Genomic DNA, 12,129 nt, shown 5'->3' with positions numbered 1-12,129 from the left:
ATTGTCGTCGGTAAAGTACTACGAATGTAGAGAGCCATTTGAAGCACACGATAAAAACGTAATCTACAGAGCCGGTGAAATATAAAATGAGAAGTTGAATCGATAAACCAGATATTATTTTTTATCATTTTTATATGCATTATATCTACAATTAATCGCACAAACAATAATATACTATACTCGGGTCAAGTTATTTTTCTTTCTTTTTCATTTTTGCAAAATAAAAATAATAATAAAAATAATAAAATTAATAATGCAAATAATAAAAAATTTTCACAGTCGTAAATGACTGTGAAAATATATAAAATGTTATAGTCTTTTTATTTATTATTGTATAATAATGTTTGTAAAAAGTTTTAAAGTGTGTTAATGACAAAGATAAGAAAATTTTGCACAATGCATTACGACGAAAATGTCAATATTTTATTTTAATGCGATTTTTACATAGATATATACATATGTACATATATGTATGTATATATACATATATATATATATATATATATATATATATATATATATATATGCAAATTTAAGAGAAAATTTCGGTGATAAGACATATAAATATCATTATCAGAAAAATCTTATCAGTATTTTTCGACAATGTCATGATAAAAAATTAGTGCAGTTCGAATGTATTAATCGTATAACTATATTCTAAAAATGTATATTTACATTGTATAGAGACAAGACGATCTTCAAATACAGAGTATTTGGATATGTTGATAAAATTGAATGAAATAATAACAAGAAATGGCAGTTGATTTTTCTTAGAAAAATCAAGGATTTCATTGATGAAATTTATTCGCATTATTAAGAAAACTTAATCATTAACTATGTTTGACGATTATATTTTTCATACGAAATAAGAAATTATATTTTACTATTCGAGTTAAAATTTATGTGGAAACTAAAAATTAGTCGTAGTTTAACAATATTTTAGAATATTTTAAAACGATAACGAAATAAAAAAAAAAAAAAAACAATGAAAAATATATAATGACACAGAAATGAAAAATATAGTAGAAAAAAAAAACTGACAGAAAGGACAGGACAGAACAGGAAAAGATAAGAATGAGACAAAACAAGACAGAAGAAGATATAATAAAACAGTACAAAATAGGAAAGATCATACAACATAAGATAGGATAATATATACGATGAAACAGAATAAAAAGAGATATAGGATTAGATAAGATAAGATAGTACAGGACAAAACCTGAGATAATATTTGATAGGATAAGATAATAGAATAACACAGAATATAATAAAATATAACATAAGATAGCATAGGATAGTATAGGAAATGATAGGATAACACAATATATCATAGAAAATATTGAATTGTATAAATTACTATAGAAAACGACGTAATATAGGAAAACACATTAAGTAGCATACGATTGCATAAAATATTGGACAGCATAAGATAACATAAAATAATGACATAAGATAGTACAGGATTTGGTCGATTCGATTCGTGAAAACTTGAATCGAACCAAGTTGAACCGTGCGAATTCGAGCTGGTCCGATCGAACCGGGCTGGTTTATGCTGCATCGAACCAAGTGGATCCCGTCACATGATATACTATCATATCCTGTGTCTTCTCCTGTTCTATACTGTTTTATACTATTCTATACTATCCTATCTTGTTTTATCCTATTCTGTATTGTTCTATTCTCCATTTTGTCCTGTCTTTCTATTCTATTTTTTCATATATTTTTATTCTATCGAATCCTATGTCTTATTTAGTCTAATCCTCCTATTTTATTCTATCTGTGATATCTATGGCGTGTCTTACTTATTAATATTTTTATGTTTTTGTTCTTTTTTTATTCTATTATTTCGTTAAGTTTTGAAACATCTTAAAATTTTGAAAATTCTAACTGAAATAGAAAATTTAATTTTTTTTTTAGTAATGTTTTAGTAATGACGGGTATACTCCTTACATAGACAATTTTGTCGTAATGACTATTCTTGTTAAACACAGTGAACAAATTGAGGAAACGTAGGCTAATAAGCAAGGCAAGTCAAAGAGAAGTAAGATAAGTTGATTTTTAAAAATAATACACGTGTCTCCGTTTAACATTAATTTTCAATCATGACTTTCGTTTTTTTTTTACGAATATTCAGTAGATAAATGCCGACAAACATCGCTCACGAAAACCAGCGTTTTTGATCCTAAGATTTTGGCAGGGCTTATTCAAGACGAACGAGATTTAGAATTCGTACAAGAGGACTCATTTTCGAGAGGCGCCGAATTCTATTTATACGAGTCTAAGACGAGTTTCTCGCTCTCGAAATTCTGTTTCATTTTGTGACGGAAAAACGAACAAGTTCTGTCATTAAAAAAAAAAAAAAAGAAAAAAGAAAAAACAGAAAAGAAGAAGAAGAAGAAGTAAATAAAGATATTGTTTTTCCGATTCATTCTCGACGTGAAGAGAGAGAGAGAGAGAGAGAGAGAATGATAACAGATCGTCATTTAAAACACTAGACATATTTTAACCACGTCTGTCAATTTGACAGATAGTAAAAAAAGAAAGGGAAGACACTTTTTATATTTCTTACTATTTTTAATTTATTTAATTTTACGATAACAGATAAATAAGAATAGCTTCTGTTTAAAAATTCTCTAATAATTATTTCGATCATTGTAAAAAGAAGAAATAGAAAAAGAAATAGAAACCGTCTAAAAAAAAAAAAAAGATCCGTTATTCCGACGGGTTTTGTACTAATTCTAGTGTATAAATCTATTCATCGAAAAAGTAACGAGATATTTCAGGCACGCGACGCACCAATTATTCGTTCTCGTATCCGTCATGCATCAATATCGTGTTCGTATTTTCAGAACAGCTACTTGACTTCGTTTCGTAAGATGGTGTATACGCGAGTTAGAAACGATCAACAAGAAATACTGAGAATTAATATATTATGATTTTATTACGGTGTCACGTTGTTTTATATTTTTTATTATTATTATTTTTATCATCGTCATTATTATTTTTTTTTCTTTTTATTTATTTGTTTTGTTTTGTTTCGTTTTGTTCCTTTTTTTAATCCTCATTCGATTTCTTTTGAATTCGGGTCATTAAATATGGGATCTACATCGATATTTCGTTAGAATATTTCTCAGAATTATTCGACAGACTTTCCCTTTTTCATCGAAGTCAAAGAATAATTTCTTCATACTTTTGCGAATTTTGCATCATAAATCTTTCGATCTTACCTGGATCTTTCGAAGGATTTACCTGGAATCGAGGTCCGACAGACGAATTAAATCATTTTCAGAAAGAGAGAGTAAAAGAAAATAAAAGAGACTCGTCGTAAGAGCGAGAGAAACGAGTAACGCTTTTAAATAGCCGAACCTTCTGGAGCATTTGCGACTGCAATATGCAAAATATCGCATGCACTCGACATTATGCGACTCAAAGTCGTATTTCCATGGGAAAGCACTCCTCCCTAAAATGTCTTACACGTGTATATATGTATATCAACATATATGCACATGTACATCTACATACGTACGTATATTTACGTCTGTGATCACTAAACCAAAAATTAGTTACTTTCAATTCTACGAATTATTATTATTTTTTTTTTTATTTCGAATTAAAAATAATTTTTGTTTTCTATAGAAGCAATTCTTGATCGCAAAACAATTAATTACTTTGAATTCTTCCAACGATTTATTTTTTCTTGTCATTGAAATTTCTTTTCTTTTCTTTTCTATATATATATATATATATATATATATATATATATATATATATATATATATATATAAAAGAAATTCGAACTGTCTGGTTTTGTTTTATTCCGAAGTAAAAAAGAAAAAGTTAGAAATGTCTTTTCTTGTATGCCACACCTTTGTAAATTTACAGAACGTCGACTCTCATTCTAGTAATACAGATTAGAAGCACAGTATGCAGCTCACGTTATCACGACTGATACGCACCGATTACACGAGCGTTTACACGTGTCGGATTTGTACGTCAGGAGAGAGAAAAAGAAATGTTACCTTTTGTTAATTAGATATTCTTACAAGTTCGGGATTAATTTACAAGATAATGACTTAACACATCTACCTCTCCATACACACACACACATATATATAATATCTATATATCTATACCTATATCACATATAAATAAACACGTCTCTTATTAAAAATAAATGATAAATAATATAATTATTATAATAATATTCCTAATTTATTACTATAATTATTATCATCATAAAAAAATTATTATTACGATAATTACAGTATAATAAATACTATTACTCTCTCCCTTTCTCTTTTTCCAATAATGATATAATTATAATAATATATATTTAACTTCAGACAAATAGTGTATTTAAATTTATGTAGAGACATTAGTTATATACATGAAAATATTATGATAATTATATCTATTATGTCATATATATGTATGTATGTATGTATGTATGTATGTATGTATCTATTATTATTATACAAATAATCCTATATATAAAATATCTCTTAAAATAAAAAATTATTAATAACAGGTAATAATTCTAAATTTTTAATAGAATCTTACTTGAAATTTTGTCACGTATTCATTTTTTCGTATTTACGAAAGGAAGTAGAGAAAAGGAAGTTTGAGATTTATTCTCGCGTAAGAATACCGAGTAATCGGAGGAGTTAGTCCGTCACCAAGGTTGAATCGTCTGGCTCATCTCAACGTCGTCGTCGAAAGAACGTCGTGGATCGGGAAGACGATGCATCGCTTATCTCGTCGAGACGAGACAAGCGATATTTCCTTGGATGTCGCCTTCAAACTTTTCTCCTTTTGATCAAGGACACGATAGGTATACGATCGTATTATTCCTTTTTCTTTTTCAACCTTTAAATAAATAAAGAAAGAATGGACAAGATTTATGTAATTCCGTTGTTGCGTAGTTAATACGAAATACAGTAGACCCCATATAATACGGGTTCACATAATCCGACGAAAAAGATTGAAACGTGTGGTAGTATAAGTGTTTATATACATATTTCTACAGTTTTATATACGTATATAAAATATTTCATTGTTACATGTGAAATATGTATTTTACATTTTTTAATCATAAACTCTTACTTAATCCTTTATGAAAAAATTATTTTTTTTCCAAAGGTATAGATAATTTATATTCGTATGATCGGATTCAGGTAACTCTACGTGTTATACACAGAGTCTACGGTACATTTCTTTTTTTCTCTCGTTTCGTCAATCGATAACATGTTTTATTTCTCGAACATTTGACATTCGTATAAAAATATAAATTATCTGTTCATTTTCCTTTTCGTCAATAATAGCTAACGATAGAACAACACGTGTCCCATGAATTATTTTCACGAACGTGAATCGTACGATCTTTCATTTCCCTCAACGTTAGCCGCAACATTGGAAGATCTACATTCTATGTCCTTGATAATTTTGTACGTGACATTTTCTATTTTCCACTTCTACGTAGTAAAAGGTTGGCTAGACAGACGGTGGCAGCCAGCTTTAGGTTTCTGGAACGATGCCAGACACGTTGAAGATAGCGAAATACGAGATACACCAGACGTTTCGTTACGTCTGGTTGAAAGAATCGTCGATTTGTCAAGATCTTTGTCAAATCGACTGGATCAAACGATTTTTTATTTCTTTTTCCTGCGTGTGTTCTTTCTTTGACCTTTTTTCCTTTTTCCTTTTCACTAGTTCGTTCATTTATTTCTCGCGAAAAAAAAAAAACGAAAAAACCAAGCACGACGATACTTAAGTTTGATTTTGCTCTCTTTCTTTCTTTCTTTCTTTTTTTTTTACGAAGCTACAAGTAGACGCTGATAAATTCTAGAGGATGAATTCGAGTCGTGCGAAGTTTGCTGCCTCACGTGGAAATAGTAAACCAACGGTCCTAACTCGTCTAGTCTGATCTGGTACACCAAGGTTCTGGACACACGAGAACGCAAAAGAAAATTGAGTACCAAAGTATCTTCCATCTTCTCATTCTTCATCTTCTGCGAACGCGCACAATGTGACGAAACGCGTCTTTTTGCGTTTCCGCCTTCATCTCTCCTTCCTGCGTTCCATTTCATCCAGTTATTCGCAGTATCGGATTCGATCTCTTCTTCCTGCTGATAAAAACGGACTCTTCTTCAGATTTTTTTCTAAGATCTTGATACATACATCTGATAGCAAAAATTTTATCACGAAGGAAATGAAGCTGTTTGCGTCAGGTGATCAACATATGACATACGAGCAACAAAAAAATTTATCTTTGTTTTAAATCTCAGAGAAAACGATCAAGATCTTTGATTAATTAATAGAAGTCTATAAAAAAATAAAAAGTAAATCGTAATGATTTATTATTAATGTAATCATGAAAGGGACAATTGAGTGAATAATACGAATTAGAGTTTACACGACGTTTTCATCAAAATTAAACAGAATTAAAAGTACAGTATGCTTTTACAGTCTTTGTCAATCATTTTATACATTATACACAAATTGCAGATATTTCATCAGATATCTAACGTACTTTTCATAAGTAACATTGAACACGAAAAGCACGTTAGATGGAAGATAAATTTAAATCATAATCTAAAATTTTATCTTTTTATCTCATTTTATAATGAATATCGAAATAAAATATATCACTGAGATCTCTATCTGACACAGGAGATATATTACAACTTATCAATATTACTTAAAAGTCGCTTTTTATGTACCTTAGACTATATTCCTCAAAGTGTTTCGTTTGTAACAGTATCACGATCGAAATTTCTATATTAAACAATTTTTAAGAATCTGATAGACCGAAATCACTGTGTACTTTACATTATAAACATTCTACGAGAACTTTAGAGAAATTAATTTCTCAAGAATTAATCACTTTCCACGTTTTGGCTCGAACAATAGTAGCCATCATCTCTCTATTCATTAAAAGGTTAACGCCGTTTATACGTCGAGAAATCCTTCTTTAGACATTTATTCGAAATTTCCATTAAACGTTCAGATTTCTTTTCAATATCTACGAAATGCATGGAATGAATAAAAAATAATATTCGTTCTTTATCTTTTAATACGTAGAATCAACGTACAAACGAAGTATTACGAAGAATCACGATATAATCATAGATTAAACTGAACGACTATCGGATGATGTATAATCGGAGGAAACCGTAGATAAACGTGAGCGTTTGTGTGCGTGGTTACGTTGCGGCTCCTTCCTCTTCATCTCTTATTTCTACTTGCTCTTGTTACGTTGGAATGTCGAACACGAGCGAGCTTTATTTTATATATGTATATATATATGTCGTAGCACGCGACATTACTTTCAAATGGTCCGATTGAATTCCAACCCCTTTTTTCTAACTCCCTTCGAAACTTTTCGATCCACTCTCTTCAAATTTGCAAAGTTACATTTCGTAACTTTTTTATATGAATTTCCTTTTTTCTTGTTTTTCTTTTTTTGTTTCTCTTTTTTCTTTTTATTTTATGTTTCATATCGGACGTAAATATTTATGCACAATATCTTGAATGATTTTTAAACGATCAAATTTTATTGATTATTAGAAACGAATTTTTCAAATAAAAGTTGCTACGTTAAGAGCGAATGGAAATGTAATATTTATGGATATTATATTTACTCGAGATACGAAAGTTGTAGCAAATTTTTTTTTTTCTTTCTTTTTCAATAGAAATCGATACTTTAAGTTTAACGAAAATTGTAGGGAATATCAATATAAATCCAACGAACAGCTACCATGAATATTTTTATCGATATTTTATCGATAAAATTATGGCGATAATAATAATATTACGATACGATTTGTAATTTGTCATTCCAGTTATAATTGTTATTATGATTGTTGTTACGATTGCGATTGCGATTGCGATTACAATTGTGATAATGAAAGTATCGTAGCGTAATAATTATCGATATAACCTGATTAAATATCGATAAAAAAAATTAAAATATAGATGCACATTCGATTCGTGTTGATATTCTTTATAATTTTTGTGAGATATAGATTTCCAATTAAAAAAAATTGTTATGACCTTCCATATCTTTGCATCCGCAACGAAGTAGTCGTAATGATTATTATATTTCTCCGTTAAAAGCTAACAATTTTTATTTGAAATATTTGTTTATAAAACCCATAGAATTGAAGCTATTTGGTCATATTATTTAAAATATGTATACATTAATATATCTTTCATATTGATGTCACAGGTATTTGATATATAAAACATAACAAAAAGAATATAAATATAATTCATTACGATAGTAAGACTATGATCATAAAAAAGAAAATCATAAGTAATATACATATGTTACGTCAAACTATAAAGAAAAAAATGCAATTTTTTCATTTTATTTATCCATGAAATAAAAAGGTTTCTAACTTCTATATAGAGTTCTAGGAATTCAAAAAAAATTCAAAGTCCTCATAAAATAATATACATAAATAAACAAAATAAAAAAATTGTATTCATTATAGTTTTCGACGTGAAGGATTCACACAGTTTCGTAAATTCTTTTTCTCAAAAATTTCCTTCCACGAAAAATGGCGAAAGGACGATCCCTTCTGTCTCTCTCTTTCAAACACAAACACAAACATATACACACGTACGCACGTTCGCTCGCCAACGTACAAAATCATAATAATAAATCGATGAAAAGATGGAACGAGAAGGAATAAAATCGAAAATCGTAACAAGAGTCAGCGCGGAGATGTCGAATAAAAAAGTAGTTCGCGCGATTAGAATCGATCGAATCGAGATGCAAATTAAAACTTTCGAAAACGATCGAATCGAAACAACCGATAAAAAGAACGAAAACGAGGAGACGTAGAAGAAGAAAAATAAGATTGGGGAGAGAAGACCGAAGAATAATATAAAAAAGAGATCGCGTATCGCGTTGAGAAGGAACGTCGATCGGTTTTCGAGAGAGGAGAAGATAAGAAAGAGAGAGAGAGAGAGAGAGAGAGAGAAAGAGAGAAGAGAGAGAAGAGAAAAAAAGAAAGAAAAAGGAAAGAAAGAACAAAAAAATAAAGAGACGAATAAATAAAAAAAAAAAATAACAAAAGAAACGATCGGATCGCGTCTATGCGTGGGTGCGCGACTTCGATTGCGCAATCCGTTCGAAATTCAAATCCCGATTCCAAGAAGCGATCGGCCTGGACTCTGCTAAAAAGAAAGATAGAGAAAGAGAGACAGACAGAGAGAGGCTCCTGCCGGATTCCAAGGAGGCCTTATCGCGATTGTCGTCTGCATCGAACGACGTAGGAGGGTGGACGACTCCAATGCAAATTGCACCATTTCCATTCTTTTTTCTTTTTCCTCTCGTGTTTCCGTCTCTCTTTCCGTCTCCCTTCGAGTTCAGATCGTTTCTTTTTCTTCGATCTTCCTCTCTCTCTTTCTCTCCCTTTTTCCTTCTTTACAATTCCGATCGAAAGGTTTTGAGCGATACACGTGTGGGCGGTTTTGAGAGAAGGTGTTCGAGTTTAGGCGATTTTTCTGACGTCAGAGATCTCCATCGACGCTTTAGAGGATCACCTGCGAGAGTGTGTATGAGCAAGAAAGAAAAAGAAAAAGAAAAAGAAAAAGAGAAAGAGAAAGAAAGAGAAAGAGAAAGAGAAAGAGAAAGAGAGAGAGAAAGAAAAACTTTCTCCCCGACGATGATCGGTCGGCACTCGCTGACGAGTGGGAGAAAAAAAAAGGAGGGGAGGATCTCCGTGAGGACCTCCACGGAGGTCCATCGAGAGGGCTCCCCGGCAAGGACGACGAACGATGACTGTTACGAGTGCAAACAACAATTTGATGCCGCGCCGAGACGGGCCCCGTGCGTTATTTATTTTGGTACGTCTAGACGCCAGATTGTCTGTCCGTACGTCCGACTCTCGCGACGGAGGATTCGGAGCTGACGTCAGCAGCCGTTGCACCGCGCGGACATTCGGCGGACTCGCTTGGGATCAAATTGCATTCCCTCCCCTCTCCCCTTTTTCTTCTACCTCACTCTCTCTCTCACTCACTCACTCACTCACTCACTCTTTCTCTTTCTCTGTTTCGTTCCTGTCTCTCCATCTCCTTCCGTCTCTTTATCCCTTCCTTCCTTTTTCCTTTCTTTGTCCCTTTCTTTACTCCTCCCAACCTCCTCTCACGTTCTTTTCTATCTCCCTCTTTCTCCTCCCTTCCCCTCTTTCTCTCTTTCTTTCTCTCTTTGTCTCTCATCTCAACCATACGCATCCTCCGTGTTGCGCGTGCGACGCATCCAGCGCAACGGGATGCACTTCGAGCACACACGTGCCCATTGGCGCCGCCTTTCCTTGCGAATCCTCAACGATCCTCCATTACTTACACGTGGAACAAAACCACTCCATACTCTTTCTTCCTCTCGTTAGAACGGAGAAAGGGAAAATGATTAAAAAGGAAATACCCTTCTCTGTGATAATAATTGTTACTTTTATCACTGAGGAATTCCCGTGTATGCTAAGGGAGTTCGTTTCTTTTTATTCGAATTTCGTTGAATCACATCGATAATTCGTATAGATCTATCGGTCTACGCCAATGTCGATAGCTACCGATAACTCTGACTAACTGGACGTGACAAAAGGGTGGTGAATGCGTCATTTCGTTCCTGATCGACTTGTTTACCACCTCACGAATTCGACCCTGACATGCTCGGCGAATAATTCGTTTCTTCTTCTGGTATTAGACATCTTTGCTTCATCGATACGATCCTGTGAATGTGAAACGGAAGAAGAATGGACGTTAGTGTAAGAAGAAAAAGGAAAAGAAGAAGAAGAAGAAAAACAAGAAGAAGAGGAGGAGGAGGAAGGAGAAAAAGAATATAACGATGATGATGACTAGGAACGAAAGAAAAACGTCAAGAAAAGATTCGAGACGCGGTACGCCGCACTTCCGGCATATCCAGACAAGAAAGAGAGATAGAGAAAGAGTGAGAGAGAGTGAGAAAGAGAGAAAGAGAAAGAGAGAACTACCTCGAGAGGATTTATTTTAACCGTTCGGACCTTCGAAAGGCTAGTATTAGCCGACCGTTAGGTGGCCGGCCAGACGGTGCGGACCACTTTTGGAGGACCGAATTCTTTAACCCAATTTTCGCGTTTTACGGCGTCACGCTAATTTAACGTCCAGCTAGTATCCTAAAAATATATTTCTCCTACCGTTCGTTCGTTCCTTCGTTCGTTCTTATATTCAGTTCCTTCTCTACAAATTGCAACGAATGAATGTGTGCGAGAAGAATCTTATTTAAATTATGACTGACACCTGAGGAAGGGTGGGTGGAGTGAAGGAACAAGGGGAGAGGGCAGAGTCCTAAGTATTTACATACTTTCCAAGAAGTTTCTTGGTAATCGAGTGTGTATCATCGCGAAAGAGGAGAAGAGAAAGACGGAATAATCCTGTTAATGATATCGTTCGTCTCGTTCTCTAAGGATTAGAATTTAATGGACGACTTTATTCTAATGAACGACGATTATTCTATATAACATCGATAAATCGATAATAAATCGAAAATTAATTAAGATCATTCCGACGTATTTAAAACGTGATTAGAATGTATAAAAAAAGAAAAAGAAAAAGAAATAGGACTTCGATCCAAATCAAAAAAAGGGAAAAGAAAAGAGAAGAAAGAAGAAAAGAGATCTGTCAATTAAAAATATTAATTAACGATAGATGTTAATTCACCAAACGAGATTAGATTTCGAGTAATAATTCGAGAGAAAATTAATTAATTTGAGAATAGATTAGAGAATTTAGGAAAGAATTTCGTTCTTAATGGGAACTAGTTGATTTATCTCAATCTCCACCCCCTTTTTCTTCTTCTCTTTCTTCTTCTTCTTCTTCCTCCTCCTCTTCCTCCTCCTCCTCCTCCACCTCCTCCTCCTCCTCCTCTTCCTCTTCTTTTAGGACCCACTTCGTTTCTCGGACGGGCGCGCGCCGCCGTGCGCGCATGGCATTTTCACGCGCGCACGCGGAGGCTGCATTTATTAAAAGCGATACATTATGATTCAAAGATCATATCTTTCGATTCGTCTAGACAAAGCGGAGAGGGGGACACCTTATAAAATCGTACGTCGGCTGCCCCTGAAATCATTGTACGAACGCCAACGC

Source organism: Vespula vulgaris, chromosome 1, assembly GCF_905475345.1.
Source record: "Vespula vulgaris chromosome 1, iyVesVulg1.1, whole genome shotgun sequence".
NCBI classification, from domain to species: domain Eukaryota; kingdom Metazoa; phylum Arthropoda; class Insecta; order Hymenoptera; family Vespidae; genus Vespula; species Vespula vulgaris.
Note: the sequence above shows the minus strand (reverse complement) of the source record.